This window comes from Anopheles maculipalpis, chromosome 2RL (genome assembly GCF_943734695.1).
Source record: "Anopheles maculipalpis chromosome 2RL, idAnoMacuDA_375_x, whole genome shotgun sequence".
Classification (NCBI taxonomy): Eukaryota; Metazoa; Arthropoda; class Insecta; order Diptera; family Culicidae; genus Anopheles; species Anopheles maculipalpis.
In genome coordinates, this window is record NC_064871.1 from 78591121 (window position 1) to 78611458 (window position 20338).

The 20338-nt window shown below is 42.9% G+C and overlaps 4 protein-coding genes across 5 annotated transcripts in view; 2 read left to right on the forward strand and 2 right to left on the reverse strand.

Moving 5' to 3' along the window:
* The window catches only part of LOC126568579 (histone H3.3A-like), a 537920-nt gene that overhangs the window by 370954 nt on the left and 146628 nt on the right, over nucleotides 1-20338 (forward strand). The gene's annotated exons all lie outside the window — the stretch shown is intronic.
* The window catches only part of LOC126568029 (glycosyltransferase 25 family member), a 376451-nt gene that overhangs the window by 228744 nt on the left and 127369 nt on the right, over nucleotides 1-20338 (reverse strand). The gene's annotated exons all lie outside the window — the stretch shown is intronic.
* Nucleotides 1-20338, forward strand: part of LOC126568601 (uncharacterized) — a 447537-nt gene that overhangs the window by 217737 nt on the left and 209462 nt on the right. The window lies entirely within an intron of this gene.
* LOC126567894 (ecdysone receptor) overlaps nucleotides 1-20338 on the reverse strand; it is a 125305-nt gene that overhangs the window by 81223 nt on the left and 23744 nt on the right. The window lies entirely within an intron of this gene.

Below are 20338 nucleotides of genomic sequence, written 5' to 3' on the forward strand. Positions count from 1 at the left end.
AAATAAATACCTTTCGCCGGTCTTTATTTCGATACCGCCAGAAAGAACAAATTCTCTACCGAAATGCCACATTTACATGAACGATCTCAATTTTCGCTTCGCTTTACCGCGACGGACGCGACTGCTGTGTTGCTCCCCAGGAAGCCATTCTTTGACGTCCAACAAAGCAGAACAAAGCACGCAAGACCAATCTCGTCCAAAGCAAATGCAGAGAGAGGGATGGGGAAAGAAACTATTATCGGGAGCCGACAAGTGCCCTGACGGCTGGCCGCGTACACATACACGTCTGCACACACACAGATATAAAGACAGTTAAGGGCAAATTATTCGATCGATTGATTTGCGAAACGCAACAAAAGCGAAGACACAGCTGCGGGCTTTTTACGAGTTCCAAAAATTACACATTCCACGATGGGTGTATGCTGTTGTCGCTCTTCTGCGTTGCCCAAAAACACTCTTCACGCTTGCCCCGCTCTCTGCTCTGGTAGATGTTCTTTAGAGAAAAGACCCTCCATCAGAATAGCCCAAAAAGCTCCAAACCCCGAGGTCCCGAGAGCTTCCTAACCACACAAGCCCATTTTCTGCGTGCTACAGATTGGGTCCACTTGTTATTTTTTAGTTGGCCGCCGAAGGTCCGCTGAAAGCGAACGCGTATGGCGCGTTTTGCGGCAAGAGCCGCATCTCGGACAAGATGTGCGTCCACTTAAAATCGCGCTACCATACGGGGTTGCTGATGGTTCCGAAGATGCATCACGGCCGACAGAGAAGGGAGAGCGAGAGAGGTGGAAAAATACCACAACAGCAGACCCACTAGACCCCATTTGCCGTCGTGCCGCAAAGATGGCACGCGGAAAAAGTCGAAGGAGAGCAATTTAGGCGGAAGACTACAATTTGACGAATGGACCCGGGCTCAGCAGCGGATGGACCGCGGTCCATCCTTATTGCACGTTTTGTGTGTGCTTTTTTTTTTTTGCTGTTTTCCTTCCACATCGGAAAGCGATCGGAAATCGGAATTGGTCTTAGGCGAGCAGCAAAGAGGAGAGCAACAAAAACAACAACAAAAACGGCAGGTTTGAAAGAGGAAGCAAATGGTTTTTTTTTTTTTGAAAAGTGCACAGAAGAAGGAGGAAAAAACACCCCTTCCTCCCCCAGAAGATCGCGCGAAAGGAAGAGTTTGGTGTTAGGTGCGTTAGAGGTTGTTGTATGTGTTTGTGTGTGCTTTTTTCGCGTTTTCATTCTTTTCTTGCTTGTTGAGTTTTTCCTTTCCATGCTGTGGAAGGCTGCAAAAACACAAGACGACGCAGTGGAAGTACCACACGGCTTTTTTCTTGTACTTTTGAGTGGTTACCGAGGCCAGCAATAAGAGGATGGCTTTAGAAACAGTCATCTCACTACTACCTCTTTATGAAATGAATGAATCGCAATGAGTATTTCGTCAACATCTTACCAATATCATCTTTAAATTCTTCTTTAAAAAAACCCCTTTTAGAACATCCAATTAAACTTCTATCTTTCCTTTTGTCTACAAAATGAACCGTTGTTTGTCTCTTATTTGTTACCGAAATAACTCACTCCAATAAAAATAGCACATGCACACCCTGATCGGGTGTGATACACCGAGAAAATTAGACCAAGTACAGGAATGTGTCGACTGATCGGGCTGATTGCGAAACTGGCCTCGTTGCGTGCATCGCACAAGCAACACCATTCCCATCATCCCAGTTTAGTTTGAAGGCCCCTGTCGAACGCAACAAAAAGCAGGAGGGCTGAATCTTAAATTTAGCGAAACGTTTTGTCCATGTGCAAAGTGCAGCCACAGTTGCAGTTTGCGGGACCATCGGTTAGAATTCGGTTTTGGTGCCACATTCGGATGTTCTGCTGCCGGTGGGATGATGCTGGCGTTGAAGTACGACCGTGTGGAATGAAATTAGAACGGATTGTTCGATCGATATAAATAGCGCAGTGTAAGCTACGCAGTTAAAAAGCGTGTACTGTGTTGAAATTGGATTTAAATAAGATATATTTTTAAAGGCGGTATTAATTTGCTAAGGGTTTAATTCTGTACTGAAACTCCTTAAAGTATGCAATGGATATGACATTAGAGAGTTGGAAAGAGTAGTATATTGCAGCCTGGCAAATGTTTCCACTGAAAACATTTCTGAACCGTTCAATGAAGGATTAATTTGAACAGCAATTCGATTCGATTCAGTTCATACTATTTTTACAATATAAATTAGTTTGACGAAAAATTGAGTCGAGAAGTAAATTCGGCGGCCGGTTGTTATGCGATAACGGCGCCGCACTTCACATGGCAGGACCGAAGTTCAAATTAATTCCAGATCGTTCCTTCGCAGTGAGGATTGACCATTCAACTACGTGGTATTAGCAAGTCTGGTAAGCCACTATGCTGGCCAGCGTGACCTAGAAGTGTCGTTAAGCTAAGAAGAAAATCACTAAGTATATGTAGCATTTTGGAAGGAATGCCCCTGAAGTTATGCAACTTGCATGATATTTGAAGATTTTGCTCTACTAAGTACGAATTTTTCATCTGCATCTGGAACAAAATAAAGGTGCAACAAATCTATTGCTAAATTCTTCTTGCCATCAGCACAATTCCAACTTTAAATTATTATTAGCGCTAAAAGTAAAACACACTCTCACTAAATGTTCCCCTTTATTGTGGAGTCTTTTTTGTCTTCTTCCGATACTGAAAAGCAAATTGTGTCCCTACGTGCGTGCCATCTTTCGTCCCGAAAAAAATTGTTCACATGCAAACGTAATTAGCCGTTGCATCGGTAGTGCGAGTGGCGTCGAGTGTGCAATTAAATGCAAACCCAATCGTGACGCTCGGTACGGCAAGCGCGCACTGAGAGGTGGGTAAGAAAATGAGACACAGACAACAACTGCTGTTAACAATACCAATTACAAATGATCGGCGAGAAGAGAAAAATGCTCTTACCCCAATGTCAACCGTGTCGGTGGGCAGCGAAAATCGAAGCGTAAAGAAAACCCCGGAAGCGTACACACACACAAAGACTCGCTTTCCTTTGCAAAATTGCGTTGCATCACATGTGTAGGCTTAGAGAAGGCAGGTACGACGCGCGGCTACGATAAAATCGGTTCGATTCATCTAATAACTCGAACGCGTGCGCCACATATCGGCCGACTCTCTAATTAGAAAATTCCTGCCCCGTGCGTACAAATTGGGCAGGTTCAAATTGGTTACACCAGCAGCTGGAAATATAAACACACGCCACGTACCACAACACCACAGAAAACCAATATTAGACACAATCTTGTGCGAATAAATTAACATCTCCTGCTCACGGGGTCAGGGTTGTAGAAGGATGGTGCAAGCGGCTGTTTTGCATGAATTATGCACACAAGCAAAAATGTCCAATTTGCACTTGCGTCACCGTTTTTTTACCGTTAGATGCAGGTTAACGGATGCTGTGGTGAGTTCCCTCCTCCTGGCGCTCACCAATAAGCTCTTAAATAATATTCTTATGAGTTCGACCAGCTTCTAATTTGAGGAACTAGTTTTAAATGTCTTCAATTAGCTGCGTTGGTGGTATTTCATCCAAAATTTTCAAAGAGCCACGTGTGGGAGTGTCACTCTAGTCAATTCTATCCCCACCAACGAATGATTAGTTTTTATGGAGATGGAGCTCTGTTTTTGGGGAGATCGCCGACAAAATAAATTACTTCGCTCAAGAGCCTACCACGGCGAAGCGCGTCGATATTAATTCCAACGACACGCGAGCGAAACGGAACTATCATCGAGTTTGGTGGTTAAGGCAAAGCGGTTGTTTTGTTTAGAAGGGGGAAAAAAACGTTACATTAAGGATTATGATGTCATACAGACATCACCCCGACCAAAAGGGAAAGGGACGGGACAATTAAAGCTCACCAGATAAATGATTAATTTATGGGTCTAATATGTTACCAAACAAACAGACTTAGGTCTCGCTTCAATATTCAAATTATTGTCAAACTTCCTTGCCTGAATGTTTGGTAGAAGGGTTTGTAATATTACCTTAAAAATGCTCAAGGTTACACAAAGCCAGAGGGAAATTCAAAGAACAATCCCAAAAAGGCTTGACAATTTTAGGACCCCTTTTTTTTTATTTCCAGCGATTCCCTGCCGCTTTTTTCAGTAGATTATTACTGTCGCCCCTATTCACCGTCCTGGCGACCTCCAGCAACAATTCTTCAAGTGCTGCGCAGGACCAGAACAAGGCCATCAGCGAAAGGCGTTTGAAATAGCTTCATGCAAGGAGAAAGTAGGAAAATGAATAAAATTATGTCAAATCGTTCTTGGTTGCTCAATCTCTTACCGCTGACAGGAGAGCTAGCTAGACCTCCTGCTGTTTCTGAGAGTTTTCCGTAAGCATAACAATAAAACGACGACGTAAATATGCACACATATGCTTACATTTATATACCGGATGAAGGATAAATGTGAACAATACCAGGACCTATGCTAAGGGAAGATGAAAACTGAATCGGAAATTCGATCGGGCCAAGCTTGAATAAAATAAAAACCGTAATACGTTTATCGTAGGAAAGAAGAAGAGCCTTGTCAATTCGAATAAAATCAGGCGGAAGATAAAAATTAAATAAAGTCACTCCTCTCTGCCCTTTTATGAATTTACAACAGAATAGTAAACTCCAAGAAAGAAAACACAGCTTGTCTTCCTGCACAAAAAAACAAACCCCGATCAAAGCCCGGGACTTTGCACGCCATTCGTATATAAATCAATGACCGCCCTGGGTCTGATTTATTTCGCACTTCCCAAATGAATGGTGATTAAATGAGCACCGGGGATCAATTTGACCAATTAGTCAAACAGTTGGAACTAGTCGCGATTTGTGATTGCCCAAAAGCTTGCCACCGGCACAGCGCTAGGCAAAACGTCCGGCCTTACTTTTTTTATGTGTGCGAAATAAAAACACAGAGCTAAACGCGCATAGAGAACCGTGCTCCCTAAATCGCCCCCAAAAAAACCGGAGCGTCACGGCTCGAGGGCGCGCGATTGCTAGCTTTATTTTTGAAGTTCTTCAACTTTATGGTCAGCAGCGTAAGAAAAACAGCGAAGATGCCTCCGACACATCCACACCTGGAGCAGTGTTTGACGCACGAGCGTGTGGGCTAGCGATTTGGGGTAGGGCTTGGTGGTGCAAGCCAAACGAAACTCTTCAATAAATTCTTCGACGGCCGTCTGCTCCGCAAAGCGCCATCGAATCGAACGGTGTCTAAAAGCAAAATTTATGACAGTCATCCATCGCACCCGGGCCATCACGAGTGGCAGGATGATGATGATTGCCAAGAATGACCGATCGAATCTTCTCCGGATCACGGTTCCACTTCTAGGATTCTAGATTTTAGCCCCCCCCCCCCCCCCCCTTTTCCAGCATGCCTCCATATACAATTAAAGCATACAAGGACCGGTGATCACCGAAAACGGTTCGTTGTCTTGCTCCCACCACAAGTAATAGTCATTATTTCGTCGTGCATGAAATAGCAAGCTCATCGTGGCGTACTAGCGTAGCAACATGTGACAAGCCGCGAAAGGGGTACGGGAAGGGTGGTGAAGTACTGAAGAATTAACCAACAAAAATCCCTGAGAAAAGAATCTATTTTCTAGCAGCAAATAACATCCCAAAAACGCCATATGGTGCGCCGTGTGATTCAAAAAGACTCTCTTATAGCGAAGAGGAATAAAAAAAAAACCCCTCGAAGGATAAATTATGCGCTTCGGCAACATCGGCAAAATTCAATGCCCGCATCTCCCCTCCCACTTCACTACCTCCCATCAAACTCCATTATAGACACTAGAATAGGCAGAAAGGTAGCAAAAGAATCAAGCCAAGGTCACCCCGTTTGACGAACACGAAAGACTTATCGTGGCGTAAGGCAACGAACCTGTGCCAGTAGTTTCGGCTTCTGGTCACTGTTTTCCGCTTCGGCGTTCCATTTCAACGATCATGGGTATGATGAGATGTAGTTCGGGGGGTTTCCCCCCCCCCGCCCCCCCCAAAGAACTCCATTTTTGTCACGGACGGCACAATGATCCACTTTTTTCTCTCTCCTTCGACTGCACAAGATGAGAATTGTCAATCAATTGCGTACTTCTCCCTGTACGTCATTATTTGCCTCGCCTCCGTAGACCATTTGGGCGAACATTATAGGTGCTACTGGTCTCGACAACATCATCACCCAAAAGGTCACCCACTTCCTAGGCTGTCGCACATGAAACTCGCACAGCCACAATGCTGCAGAGTTTCGAGCGAGGTGGGGTGGCTGCTCGGTGGGCTAATGACCAAGAGCTAATACGCAACGCGATGCGCGAATGGCCACCGAATTCAACGACCGGCTAAAATTATGCACCGAAAAACCGTGGAAGGAAACAATAACGAGCGAATTATTCGTCCCCCTCCTAGCCGACCACCGACACGGGCCCGGATGCCTTCAGTTTTCCTGTTTCAAGTAGCTTCATTCTAAACGATTTAAAGCAAGCGTGTGTGACGTTGTGACTCATCGAATGTGAGCTATTGAACTCTTGTGTACAACTGATTGACAAAAAAGCAAAAAAAAAAGGTTGTTTGACAAGTTCGACGATTGGATTCTTCAAAGTGACGAAGAAATTATTGAGGAAGCCTCTCATTGATTAGTTAACAGCTTTTAAAATAAGATAATTTTACTCTAGCAAGGTCAGGTGAATTGAAAAAAACAATAAATTATGATAAAACACACACAAGCGATAGAAGATTTGAAAATGAAGTTTGAAAATCGCTTCCATTCGCTCATCAAAATGCGAATGTCATCTCGCATCGTTCCGTGAGTTTGGTAAGCGAGTGTTGGATGGTATAATGAGGCAAAAGTGGTTGACCATTCTTCAAGAAACACACTTATACAATCGCACATGCGTCGAGTCAATCCAACCACCTTTCCACAACGGAGTAGACCACGCGAGTAGAGAGCTTGCGAGGCCCGGTACACTTCACCTCTCACGTTCCACTTAATCCACCCTATTAGACCTCTCTTAATTGGGCCAGGGTCGCCACCAAACCGACATCGAAGGAGCGCAAGAAACAAAGAAAGGGGTATCGAAACGAAGAAACCACCACCACCACCACGACCGGAAAGCCCGGATCGAGAGCCCCCCAAAAGACAGATATTTTGCACGTTTCATCAACCTTCATGCGGCGTTGCGCCAAGGCACGCCAGCATGGGTATCGTAGCCCTGAGAGGCTTGCAGGTAGTAGCCAGTAGACCCACACTTCGGGACAAGTTCACGAATAAACCGGCCTACCAACCAATGGCAAAGGCTTGGGGTTTGTCGAGTTTTGAGTGTCGAACGTGAGCACCATTCACGAGCATGGGGTGTGTGTTGTGTGGTGAATTTTGGAGCTACTACTATTCGGCAACCCTGCTGCAGCTGTTGTTGATGGAGGCCTACCGCTCGAAGAAGGTGCTTCGGGGTTTTATTCTTCAATCAATGAGGATAGTTACAATAAAATAATCTTTTAGCATGCGGACTTCTTTACGGCACGTTAAGCGGTTGGGATTTTCCACCGAATGCACTCAATAAAACTTATGACCCTGTATGCTCAGCGCATGCAATGCTTGCAACGATACCTTGCATTGACCGTTTATGGGCAGATGAAGGAAAGGATCGTCAGGCCAATATTATCCGTGTATGTCGTTATCGAATTGTCTAGGCTTTTTTAATTTAAAAGGTTTGCCATAAAGGTTTCGTGTTTTTCATATTGTTTAAAAGAAAATGTCACACATTGTATGAACGTAGAGAAATCTTAAAGTTAATATTTCATGTCAGAGACCCTCACTCAATTGAGTAATAAACGAACTCTGGAGTCTGATTGTATAATTAAAGTACGACAGGGTGCCTTTCTGTAATAAAACAACCTCTTTTACAACAAACCTGATCTCATCAGTAACTCATTTCGAGCAAATGTCATATAGCATATCTTTCTTTTACCTTCGCGACATCACAAGGTCGTCGATGGCCACAATTCTGCACGCACGCACGCTCGATCACATCATTCACACTCCACCAAGGATGCTCATAAATCATGTGCAGGCAACTGCCCACACTGTGCTCGTTTTGTTGATACATAATTTCTTTTGCGTATTGCATGACACACGGCGACGCGAGAGCGAGATCCTGAGTAGCCGCGGTGTGTAGTCATCAGGAGACTACGGACCGTAGTCTCCTGCTAGCCATCAAGCCAACAAACAACGAAAAAGACATCAGACACCATAAACGGAATCAGTGGTTGGCGATCTTTCCGTTCCTACTTGGGTTCTCAAAGTCGTTGGGGAAGTCGTCCGACATCTGCGTGACGGCTTGCTGCTTTGGGTGTTATTTATAAAGAAGGCAAACCCATGCACAGCACACAGCCCGTTGTAAAAGGTCCACTGCGGAGGATGGTCCGCTGTGGCGAGCGATCGAAGATCAACGTTTACGAGGTTAATATTTATGGTAATGTGTGTAAAACTATTTGCAAGCGACGGACCATTTTGAGCCGGTGCAACTGTTTAGTCTATGAGTTGTTTGTTTATGTAGCTTTAAATAATTTGCACTTGCGTGGTGCGCAGCAGGAGCCGTGTATGGGATATTAAGATTGAAAGCGAAAACCCGCTATAAAACCTATCCTTTGTCTTGTAGCATCCTGTGGGAAAACAATTGCGTTTATTTGTGTATGAACTGGTGAAAGGTTTTAGCTGAGGCGTAGAATACAAGAAGACCATTATTTGTCTACTTAATAAGTGATTTGTACCTAATCCACTCAGACAGCATATTAGATATGACGCGTCAGTCCATCAGTGATGACATATTGTGCATCAGTGATGACACATCAATCATAACTTAACGATTCTGACGATGAGAATGTTTAATAGGACACATCTTTGGCCCACTCCACAACACCGATCTTGACATCAAAATGATCGATCAAAACCGATCCAATACGAACCACAACTAGAGCTGTAATACCCCAACAGTCCCACCATCAAGTGACTCACTAAAAGCTCAGGTTCATAGCCCGCCTCATAGCCTGGGTGTTATGTCAACAAATCGATGATGGCAGTTCATCAGAGTTCAGCCACCACACAGATGATTGCCGCGCGGTATGCTTAATACTTATACAATAATATCGCCGGCATGATGTATATTGCCTTGCTCTCAACGATGAGTTACTACACCCCCAAAGTGCCATCCCTTCCGTTCCGGCGATTATGTCTACGTTCAAGGTGAGTCGTTCGAGTGAAATCACGAGTTGAGGCAATTTGTATCCACAACCTACCCGAATCAAATCTCCCTCCTTTAATCAACATTCCTCTAGCTACGATCGCGTAGCTACGACGTTGAAGCAGTGGAACATTTCGATAGAACAAGTCGCGATCTATTTCCTGGTACGGTGCCCTACGGCCAGATTTGATCTTATCAGAACTGCCAAGCGTGAGGAGTGTTCTCTCGATCGGCTTATTGAATCGTCACGATTACCCACTTAATGCCACACACAAACGCATGGGAAGTTACGGGATCACGATGGGGACGATTGGTCGGATATTGGAAATCTTTGCTTTAGGGGGTCTGCCAACGAGGTATGTAATTATCGTGAGACTGTAGCGACTAGAGGCTTTCGTATGGTATAGGTCTAAAGTGTAACGTCTCTGGTTAGTTAGCTTGTTTTGATTAATGCAAGTCTATACCTGATAGGTTTTGAGGAACTTGCAAACTTATGCGATCGGAAATATAACCTCTTAAAGCGTGCTCAACTTCAACACTTCAATATCTACAGGTTCCAACAAATTAAAAATGGCTTAACAAGGCTCAATGACTCTTAAGAATTCTAGAGTCAATTCGCTTCCACAGAACAGATCACGTCTACATCATCATCTTACCACACGACCAACAAATCATGCAATATCAAGTTCAAGCCATGTGAACTGTAAACACACACACACACAGTAAATTTCTCATTTAAACTCCAGGTCACATAAGTGTGAAACAGATTTGACAGATTTGTGTTGATCGTTTCGCAGATCCCTTTTCTGGCCATGTAAATGTTCCTGTGCACGGTTCCGTGACTTACCTGTGTGGAAGAAAACAACAAAGAAAAAGAAGTTAAGTCAAACTGCGAAAAAAAAACATTAACATGACTCGAATCGAAAGATAAATCTGTAAACCCTTTGAACGCTCTTTAATCGTGTCGACCCGTTCTTTCTTTTTTTTTTTTGCACAAAATAGATACCTTCCAGAAACAGCCCACAGGCGGTAATGCAACCCAACGACGTTCACTTTTTCGACGGTGGGGAGGTGAATCAGTGGGTGAAACGTGTCCAGACCTGTCAGTACTTCGGACACATGTTCCGTTTTCGCACACCAGATTCAATTGCCGTGACAGCTGTGTGTGGTTCGGTTCGCCGTGTGTGTGTGTGTGTGTGTGTGTGTGTGTGTGTGTGTGTGTGTGTGTGTGTGTGTGTGTGTGTGTGTGTGTGTGTGTGTGTGTGTGTGTGTGTGTGTGTGTGTGTACGTGTGGCGTGCTATGTTTCGCGACTGCCAGAACACACGAAAACGGTGGAATCGATCTCACAGAAACCGCGCGTCTTGCGCCCTTTCGCTAATTGAAGTCAAGGGCAGATCGCCGGCTATCGATGTCGAAGTGATCGTAGGCATGGTGGTAGTAGTGGAGAGACGATTGAGCTTTATTCACGTGATTAAAGTATCGTTAAAATGAGGTTGTGATTAAATTCAATGCATTACATCCAATACAATAAATAATACAAAAAATAGAAAAGGAAAGGAGATGTTTAGAAACGTTCAAATACTTCGATGTGATTCTCCCCTTTGAATCATCCTACTTGATTTTTTTAAAGCTCGTTCTAGAACAGATCGCCACTGTCGATTGAATCTTATTACATCTTCATTTGCAACTTTTCTACTGATCCATTCATAACTGATAGGAGCCATCGAGTACTTTCATCAGAAACACTTCAGAATGCTCACCTGGCCAAGCACATGCCTGTCATTCAAGCAGGGATTTATTCGCTTTACTCCTTCGTTTTGAAGTGTTATATAAATAAATATAAATAGCAAAGAGCTTCCTTTTCTTGCTCAATTTTATGATGAAGAAGATATAAGAATAACATGTTATCAATACATATTCCTACAGCGAGGCATTCAAGGTGTTATTCAAGCTGTCGGAACGGAAGAATGGTTCACTCTTAAGCTAAAACTTTTCGCACTTAATCATTCAAACATGACTAAAACGCTTCATCTAGTAAAAACGATATTCCAGATAGTAGACAGCCCTCTATATGTCAAATTTGAAAGCACAAAACATTGATCAAATCTCCAAATTGATATATTTATTAAATGTTATCACTGATTATTTGTCATGCACAAAACGTCGATAGACTTTTGAAATCTCATTTTCTCAACAACACCCATACAATATAATCTGGATTTTCTCCTACATTTTAATCTGTCGTAATCGAACACCTTCAACTAACTTTCTCGTTTGATAAGGGTATCATCTATCAGCTCAAAGAAATTCGCAATTAAGCCAGCCAAATTGATAGATAGTAATCAGATAAAGATTGTTAGAACATTTAAAAGGTAAGATTTTTTTCCGAAATAAAATTTAAAACTTGTTTTCATTACAATTGTTAGCAAACTCTAACGTGGCTTCCACTCTCAGTTTTGTAATGGAATTTTCCCTGATTAATATACAGCACACCAACCAGTGCAGCAGTAAACTCCACAGATACACCTCTTGCAAAACGTCATCAGTGCCAACATCATCGTGCCCGATTGCAGATTGATAAGCGAATGGACCTCGAGCACGTAATGATTGGTTCTGGAAAGAGTTGTTGATTGCGGTGTGTGCAAGAAGCAGGGAAGCTCTCGATGCTCTCGACTCAATGCCATTCGAGAAGAAGAAAAAAGCGCAATGCGGGGAGTTGTGGAGTCTGGAACCTCGTTTCCATTACGTGCCAAATCCCTGAGCAAATTGAATGAAATGGAGCGTTGGAGCATGTGCGCATTTACTTTGGAAAAAAACAGACATTTCCTTGTTTGGAAGCGGATAGCAAAACATTACTAAAAAGTCACTAGACACGTGTACCAACATTCAAGCGAAAATAAAACTACGATTCGCAGAAAGAAAAACCCTTTAATTTCCCCATAAAAACGTCAAATAAAACGACAGCTAAAATAATTGAAATTTTTGACCCCTTTTTTGTCTGCCAATTAGACAGACGCCAGCCGGGGTTGAACTTCAAACTCGACATTACACTGCTCGAATGTGACGAATACATGTCAACGGCTACACCCGAACCCAATTAGTATCATCCACAAACGACCAACCGACGACGATGCACAGAGCGGGAAAATAAAAAATTACTGCCATTGCAGTTTGACACGCGAATAGCCACACATACAGAACACACCGCAATGCACACTTGCCGACATAATATTCAGCTTTTTTCCCCCCTTGTAAAGTTAATTTGTCGACCACAGAGTCACTTTGGTTTCCCCCCCAAAAAAATGGCATGCCGCAGGGTGTGCCAATAAGTGACTCGAAAGGCAAACGAATCCATCAAGCGAAAGACGTAATTGTTCGCAAAAAAAGCGGACCCCTTTTTTAAAAAAAGGGTTGGTTGTTGGTTTTCCCGAGAAATATGTGAGAATAGGAGTGTGGAAAACATTACGCAAAAAAAGAAGAAAATTGCAAAGAAAACAAAATTAGAAATAAAAAATTTAACACATTTTCAATCAAACTCAAATAGCAGCTTTACTTTCATGCTGCCACTTGGCGTATGCAGTAAGCGCATCACATCACATCACTAGAAAGCAAAAGTGCTTCGCATTTATCCAGTAAGTGAAATTTTCCTCCGCAAGAAGAAAACGATTCACAAGAAGAAATTGAAAACCAAATTTGACAAATGCAACCCCACACGCCGCGCTTCAACAATGCAACGGATGCAGCTGTTTAGTCGCGTGTTGGCAGCCGATTTTGTTGCTGTTTTCTTATCGTTTCGATTTTTTTTTCGTTCGCCTGTCTATTTCGTTTACTGCAAGGGCTGTTGTGAGTTAATCAAGCAAAAAACCAACAAAACGAGCATCAGCAGCAACAACTAAAATAAACAAAGCTAAACGTGTACATGTGTACAGCGTTACCATAGCGTTCGCGAAATCGAGTGTAACGAAAGGCAAGGCCTCCTCGAACCGGGAGAAATTAGTGACGAGCGGGTGTTGGGAAAAACCAAGCCCAAAACTAAACACCAAAAACACATACCCGAGTGCCTCTTGTAACAGCGAAAGCAAAACATGAGCCATTACACAGGCAATTTGTGTGTGTATGTGTAGCGAAAGGGAAAGAAAAACAGAGGGAAAAGCAGACAAATTCAAGTTCAAGTTCATGCTGGCCGTGTTTTATTTTCTGCACTGCTCACTTTCTTGTGACCATGGAAGTATGGCGACGGGCTGTGCCAAATGAAGCGTGGAGGATGTTTTGTTCAGGAAAATGTTGTAAAAGTACAAGAACGGTTGCTTCTACGCTATTGTTATTACAAAATCGATAAGAATGATAATTTGAATGTTTCTTAAAATATAAATTATATGAAAATAGAAAAATGAGGATGAGGAATAAGGATAAGTGAAAAAAGTGTAAAAATTCAACAGACAAAATATAAATAAATCCAAGAGAAAAGCGGAGAAAGTAGAAATTTATATAAAAAAGTTTATAAAACGCAACAACAATGCTTCAAACCCCTAAAGACTAAACAAACACAATAAAAGTGCAAAGAGATGTGATAGAAATAGAAAACAAAAGCTTAAAAAAAGGAAAAGTGTACAACAACACTTAAAAAAAATTCTAGAATCTTCCTAAGCAAGGTTAAATGAAAAACTTAAACGATGATAATTGAATGAAATAAACCACATCACGATAATTCACCACATTACAACAGGCAGATAACAAAATTGTTTCATAGAAACGCAAAATAGGAGAGAAGAGTGCTACACAAATTTTCCACCCAAACGAATGCTCGAAAAAATCGTCCATCATATGCTGATGGGAAGGAAAAACATAGACCACGATAAGAATAACAAATGCACATACAAAACAAAATAAAAAGCACACACAAACAAAACAACAACAAAACCAACGAATGATTCCATCAAACAAGCTCCAATTTAGCTTTTAAACCCAAGTTGAACAACCTGGCGAGAGCCAGCGACGTGCGAGGTTCAGGTTCATGGTCATACGCATTAATTTATCTGGCAGCCCCATGGAATATATGGACGCTGTGTGTGCGCGTTTGGCATGCCTTCCTGTGCTTCTTTTTGCAACAATACACCACGATTGAGGCTACCCTAGACTTTGCAGTGTTCTACTGGTCGCTTTTCACACGATAGCACACGGAAGGAGAATGGAAAATCAGTGCCTCACCTGGGGTGAGGTGGCAGCACGCAACAGTTAATTACAATTATGAGCCCGGTTCCACCACCCCTTTTTCGCTCCCTCGTATCGCTATCCCAAGAGAAGTAGAAGAAGAACAAAGCCTAGTGCGCACGACACCGAGACTCTCCAACGGATTGTCGCTCATTATTATGGCGCTGCATAATTTACGTCAAAATGTTTGTTGCAGAAAAGGTTTTGCAACGCTGGAGACATAAAAAATAAACTGAAAAGGGAAATTAAAATTCACGAATGCAAAAAAAAAAAAAAGCGAACTTACCACAAACGATTCAAACAAGAGACAAAGATTGGAGAGTAAGAGAAGAGAAGCCCGAGAGGAAAATGACGGAAAAATGACGCATTGAACGCCGGCCGGCTAACCGGCATAGCTCATGGACAAAGGGGAGCCGTCGCGAAGAACAAAAAAAAAAACTAGAAGAATCCACAATAAAAATGCACACAAAATGCTACCTGAGCACAAATTAACACAATAAACACTAATTAACCCACCCATCAACAAATGCGACGGTCCCTTACCCCTCCCACACAACGCGCGGCCTATCGCTATAATACGCCGATGGATCCGATTTCAGTTCCAAAGCTGAAACCTTCGCCACTTCGTACCCTCACACTTTCCCGCTCAGCGTGCTACACCATTTCTGCTTGCAATTTTTTAACACAATAAAAGTAAACTCACCGAACCATAAACCGTCAAAGAGAAGAAGAATTTGGAGAGGAAAAAAAGTATCACTCCAAAGTGCCATGTTCAGAAAAATAAAACAAAACCGAATATAAATACTTCAGTATGGAAAAGTACACACAAGAAAGAAAACAATGAACAGCGTGGAATGTTGTACTTAATGGAGGAAACAAAAATATTAACTCGATGAAAAATTGTTGCAGGTCTGAATAAAACAAAAGTAACAAAAACCACAATAAAGAAATAATAAAAGTAATAAGAACCTCAAACGAACATTTAAACATAAAAATACACACACACACCACATCAGAACAGTGATACATAAAAAGTGACAAAAACGAGTCAATTTAAGCAACAGCAAACAAAACAAACGCGCCAAGAAGAAACGACAGAGAACAAAAAATTGGCTTCCCCAAAAATAAGAAGCAGCACAACACAGGAGGAAAAACATAACAAAATTTGTCATCAAAATCGACCAAGCATAAACCTCACACTCGCAGGGACACAGAATGTGGCTATTAATTTACTCGTTTTTTCGCGTTTCTTTTATCTTTCCCTCCCAGTGCGTAACATTGTGCTGCGTAGAGCAATTGCGCATGCTTTTTTTTTTTTTTTTTTTTTTTGGAAACGCAAGCGACAGTTTCGGTGTGTGTTTAACGCTCTTGTTAAACGGACGAGAACAGTTTTTTTTTGTGTTGTAAAACGGAGTTTTTTTTTTTGTTGGAATGTTTGGTTTGGGTTTTATTTTTTGGGGGTTAAAATTGCACACCATCGTCAAACCAAATTTGCGTAGACTCGCAGGGAATTGCAAGGTTCCCTGTTTGGTCGTGCTTAGTCAGCCATGTCAGACCACACGTCAAGCGCTGTTGTTTGAAGGGGGATAAATGAATATATCTTTCATCGTTTGTTTATATTGATAACTCAATTAGTAGTAATGGAAGAGCATGATTTACAACATAATACTTGTTCTTGATTGATCCACATTTATTTGTTATATTCTAGTTCTTGAAATAACGAAAGGTTACGAAGGCGATGTTGACACTCTACAGGGTGTTCAATAAGTTCGAATACAACTTTTCATCGATTTGTAGTTGTGCACTCTGTTTATTCTGTGTATAATAATTTTTTTCAGCTTAAGTATCATGTATAGGCTAACCGTTGGCTAACCGTCGACTAACTGTCAGTGTGTAAAAACTGTACACGATGAAAGAGTACCGCGATCTTTTAGTAAAATTGTTTGTGGGAGATGAGCAGCCTGGCCGACATATTTCGGCGGTTGAAATCTCACGGATTGAAGCGGAATTTTATTTATACTACAATCCGGTGTTACCGAGAGATGGGCTCGATCAAGGACCGTACAAGATCCGGGCGGACGCGTTCGGCGAGGACGCCAGCAGTCATCAACGTGGTGAGGGAGCGGATCCGTCGAAAAATGACCCGCTCGTTCCGAAAGACTGCTGCTGACCTGAATGTGTCAATCGGTACTACTCATACTATTATGACGAAGGTCCTAGGGTACAAGCCGAACAAGAAACGTAAAGTACATGGAGTAACGGAAGCTGCAAAGAAGAAGAGGCTGGACAGATGCATATGTTTTCCTATGAGAAACTCTTCGTTTTAGAACAACCGCAGAATGTTCAAAATGATCGACTATGGGCGCATACGTTGGCCAGAATCCCCCCGTTTCAAATAAACATCCTAAGGATCCAGAATGCCGCGTCGGTGATGGTTCGAGGGGGCCGCATACTACAAAACCGAGGTTCTGGAGAAGGTTGTGGTTCCGGCACTTCAGGATCTCTACGGGAAGGAACCTTACATTTTCCAACAAGACGGCGCTCCAGCCCACACGGCAAATATCGTCCAAGCGTGGTGTTAGGAGAATTTGATGGGGTTTCTAAATAAAATGTCATGGCCACCCAATTCTCCGGATCTCAATCCCCTTGATTACTATGTATGTTCGTACATGCTGGCCAAGCAAATTGAGTATAAAATGAACACAGTCGACCAATTCAAGAACGGTACTTCCAAGATCTGGGACGAAATGCCGATGGAACAGGTGCGTGCCGCGTGCGATTCGTTTGAGAAACGTCTCAAGCTCGTTATAAAATACAAAGGAAGGGTGCTCCCTCCTAATATGCCAAAAAGATAGTAAAAAACATGGCTTCAAGAAAAAAATTCTCAAAAAATTATATCTTATCTTTACATTGTTGGAGCTCGTTTTTAGAGTGTATTCGAATATATTGAACACCCTGTAGTTGTCAAATTTGTAACTACTCATAAGCAAACCTGAATGTGAACAGCATCTACACTCAAATAAATATTTATTCGCAAACTTCCACAATTATCTTGGTAGCTTCCAACAAAGATAATATGCCTCCCCCTATCTCAAATAAAAGCCCCAAAAATTCCACAAATTCATCCCACGAAATTGAACTTCAAACCTTCCGAAATAGGTCGTTTCGTGATATACCAACACCGCAAAGCACACTCTCTACACGATGATTTTCTTCCTCGCACAAAGTTGCATACATTGTTTCGCCCGACTTTTCATGACCCTTTTGCCTGTCGTGTACACCCATCGCTGTGCAATTTCGGTGGCAGTACTAATTCCACCCACTTCACCCACACACACACGCACACACCAACTAGCGGAGAGCTCGTAAAACACTGCAATAAACTTACCGCGTGCACATCAAAGACCGATTGACGGCTCACGATCGTTTCGCGCTGTTCAACGCCAAACCCTGTCTGTTGACTTTGATCTTTGCCATCAAGGATCGGAAAGCCCTTGGAACGGGGTGCTTATTTTGACGATGCCGGCGACGACAGCGATGGTGAACTTGACATCCGTAGCGCGACCGGCGCCGCTACTTTATTGAAGCCCATAAATCTCTCCCTACTCGCCAAGCGAGGGAAGTGGGGCCTCCCTTTATGATACACAAGCCGACCACAACGATCAGCGATCGGAAACGACTGCGGCATGCACAACAACAGCTGACTGGCATTTTGGTATTTGGTTGGATCGAAAGCGAAATCGATTGTACAAAAACAACTACAAAAACTGGGGTTCACAATTAGCATCCCGAGGTGGTGAAAAGTGAAGGGAGACAATCTTCATAAATCTGGCCGCAAATGAAGTTACGCCGTTAAACAGGGTAGAGAAATACGTTTTGGTTTAATGACGGTCCTATACCTCCAATGAAGGTCACTTGACGGGGCGCTTCTTTTCACGATGAGTTGGTAGAGAGATCATTAACTACGAAGCAACAATCACAGCTCAGACCGGAATCCGCCAACTGTCATAAATTGTCAACGGTATCATTTTTCTCAAGTGGGCCGAATTCATCAAGAACCAATATCGACTGAATCAGAAATGCAGGAAAAAAAACATCGACAAGCTAGACAAAACAAGAACCAATCAAAACCTGACTCGCAGCCCACCATTTCAATGCGCGAAGCTGTAGAAAGTGTCGACGTTGTCCCTTTGCGTCCCGGCCAGATGCCCACGTGGCGATGGTTCAGCATTAATCAGGTGGCGTGTAACTAACGCCCACACCTCTACCCTACACTGAAGGCTATCGACCGTTTCTCTCGGCACGATTGGTAGGAGGGTAAGCCGGTGTTGCAAATTCTTGCGCCACGGGCCATCACCGAAGGGTTCGTTATTTGCATCCGGTGCACTTCGAGGCAGACACTCACTAATGCACAGTAGGACAAACGCAACGCCAATTTGGTCTTTGTATGGAAAACTGATGTTAATATGCAACTGATGACATCCAGGTGGGGCTGCTGTGTGACATTTTGATGTGATGATTTAACTTAAATTTAATCTTGAAGGCTCCTGAGTAGCATTGACAATAAGACGGCAAATAATACAAGAACTATAATACTTGATCAATTTATCAATGTTTTCTCAGCTCTCGTGGCATTAAGCGTGTATATTGATATCCTCGGAGAATGCAATAAATATTCGCGAATCTTAGATTTTAAACCAAAAAACTTATCAACCTTTGATATAATTACTTCTGGGTACCATATCCACTCTGATTACATTTTAATGTCCTAAATGTCCGCCCTTGGAACAGCGTGTGACGCTGACCTTGCATTCCTGGAAACGGCGAAGGTAACACAGCTGTGGTACATTTAACTTCCGCCAGTGCGGACTCGTTCAACTCCCCCGTTAGCTTGTCACGGTGGGTGTCGACCAGCATCGCAGGAAGGAACCTGTAGAGTGCTTGCAAATGAGATTTTCCCTACCGTCAGTGAGAGTGGGTTGTGTGTTCGCAACTACGCAAAGGATTTGCAAACAGCTTATTACGTTTCAATCGCTTCTGGTGGATATCTTTACAATGTTTCAGTGGGGTTTTTTTTCCACTTTACCAGGGTGTTGAACATACGATTAATCATTGCGGAAGTCGCTTTTATCAGCATAAAGAAGCATTTAAATTTATAGCTCCATTTCATTTTCCACTCCATCACTGTTTTCACGAGGAAACGGTGACATTCCTGTCTCTTTCTCTGCATAGCGCCAGCAACCCATCAGCATAACAACTAAAAATCCTCCGAATGATGTATTGCATAAATATATATCGCCTAGCGTAGGTAAACATACAAAACGCCCGACTCTCTCCCACGGTGCAGAAGGTTAATGCATGATTTCAAATGCAAGACGCATTGCTCTATGCACACACAGCTGCATTTGCACATTGGCACGTCCAACATTCAACATACACACACACGGAAACGACTTAAAACCTCTCCGAAAAAAAAGGAAAATAAATACTAACCTCACAAAAGAGTTCCGTTGCTACATCTTCATTACACCCGCCCCGATGCGACCCGAGACGATGATGATGTAATTGAATGGTGTGCGTAAGTACGCGCTGATGTGTTGCCACGGCGATTGTTGCCAGTCGTTTTGCGACCAATAAACGCTGGCCTATTAGCATTTATGTAAAACAGCGCCCGGGAAAGGATGGGACGAGGAGATGATGTTAAAACGAAGGCATACAAAATATGAAGTCAAAAACAATCACGCGACGCGGGGGCAGAACGATACGGATCTGACCCGTTCGGGAACAGTCGCCGCTGTCACACATCCGGAGAGTGTGCGGTGAATAACAAGATAATTTTGTGCGGAGGTTT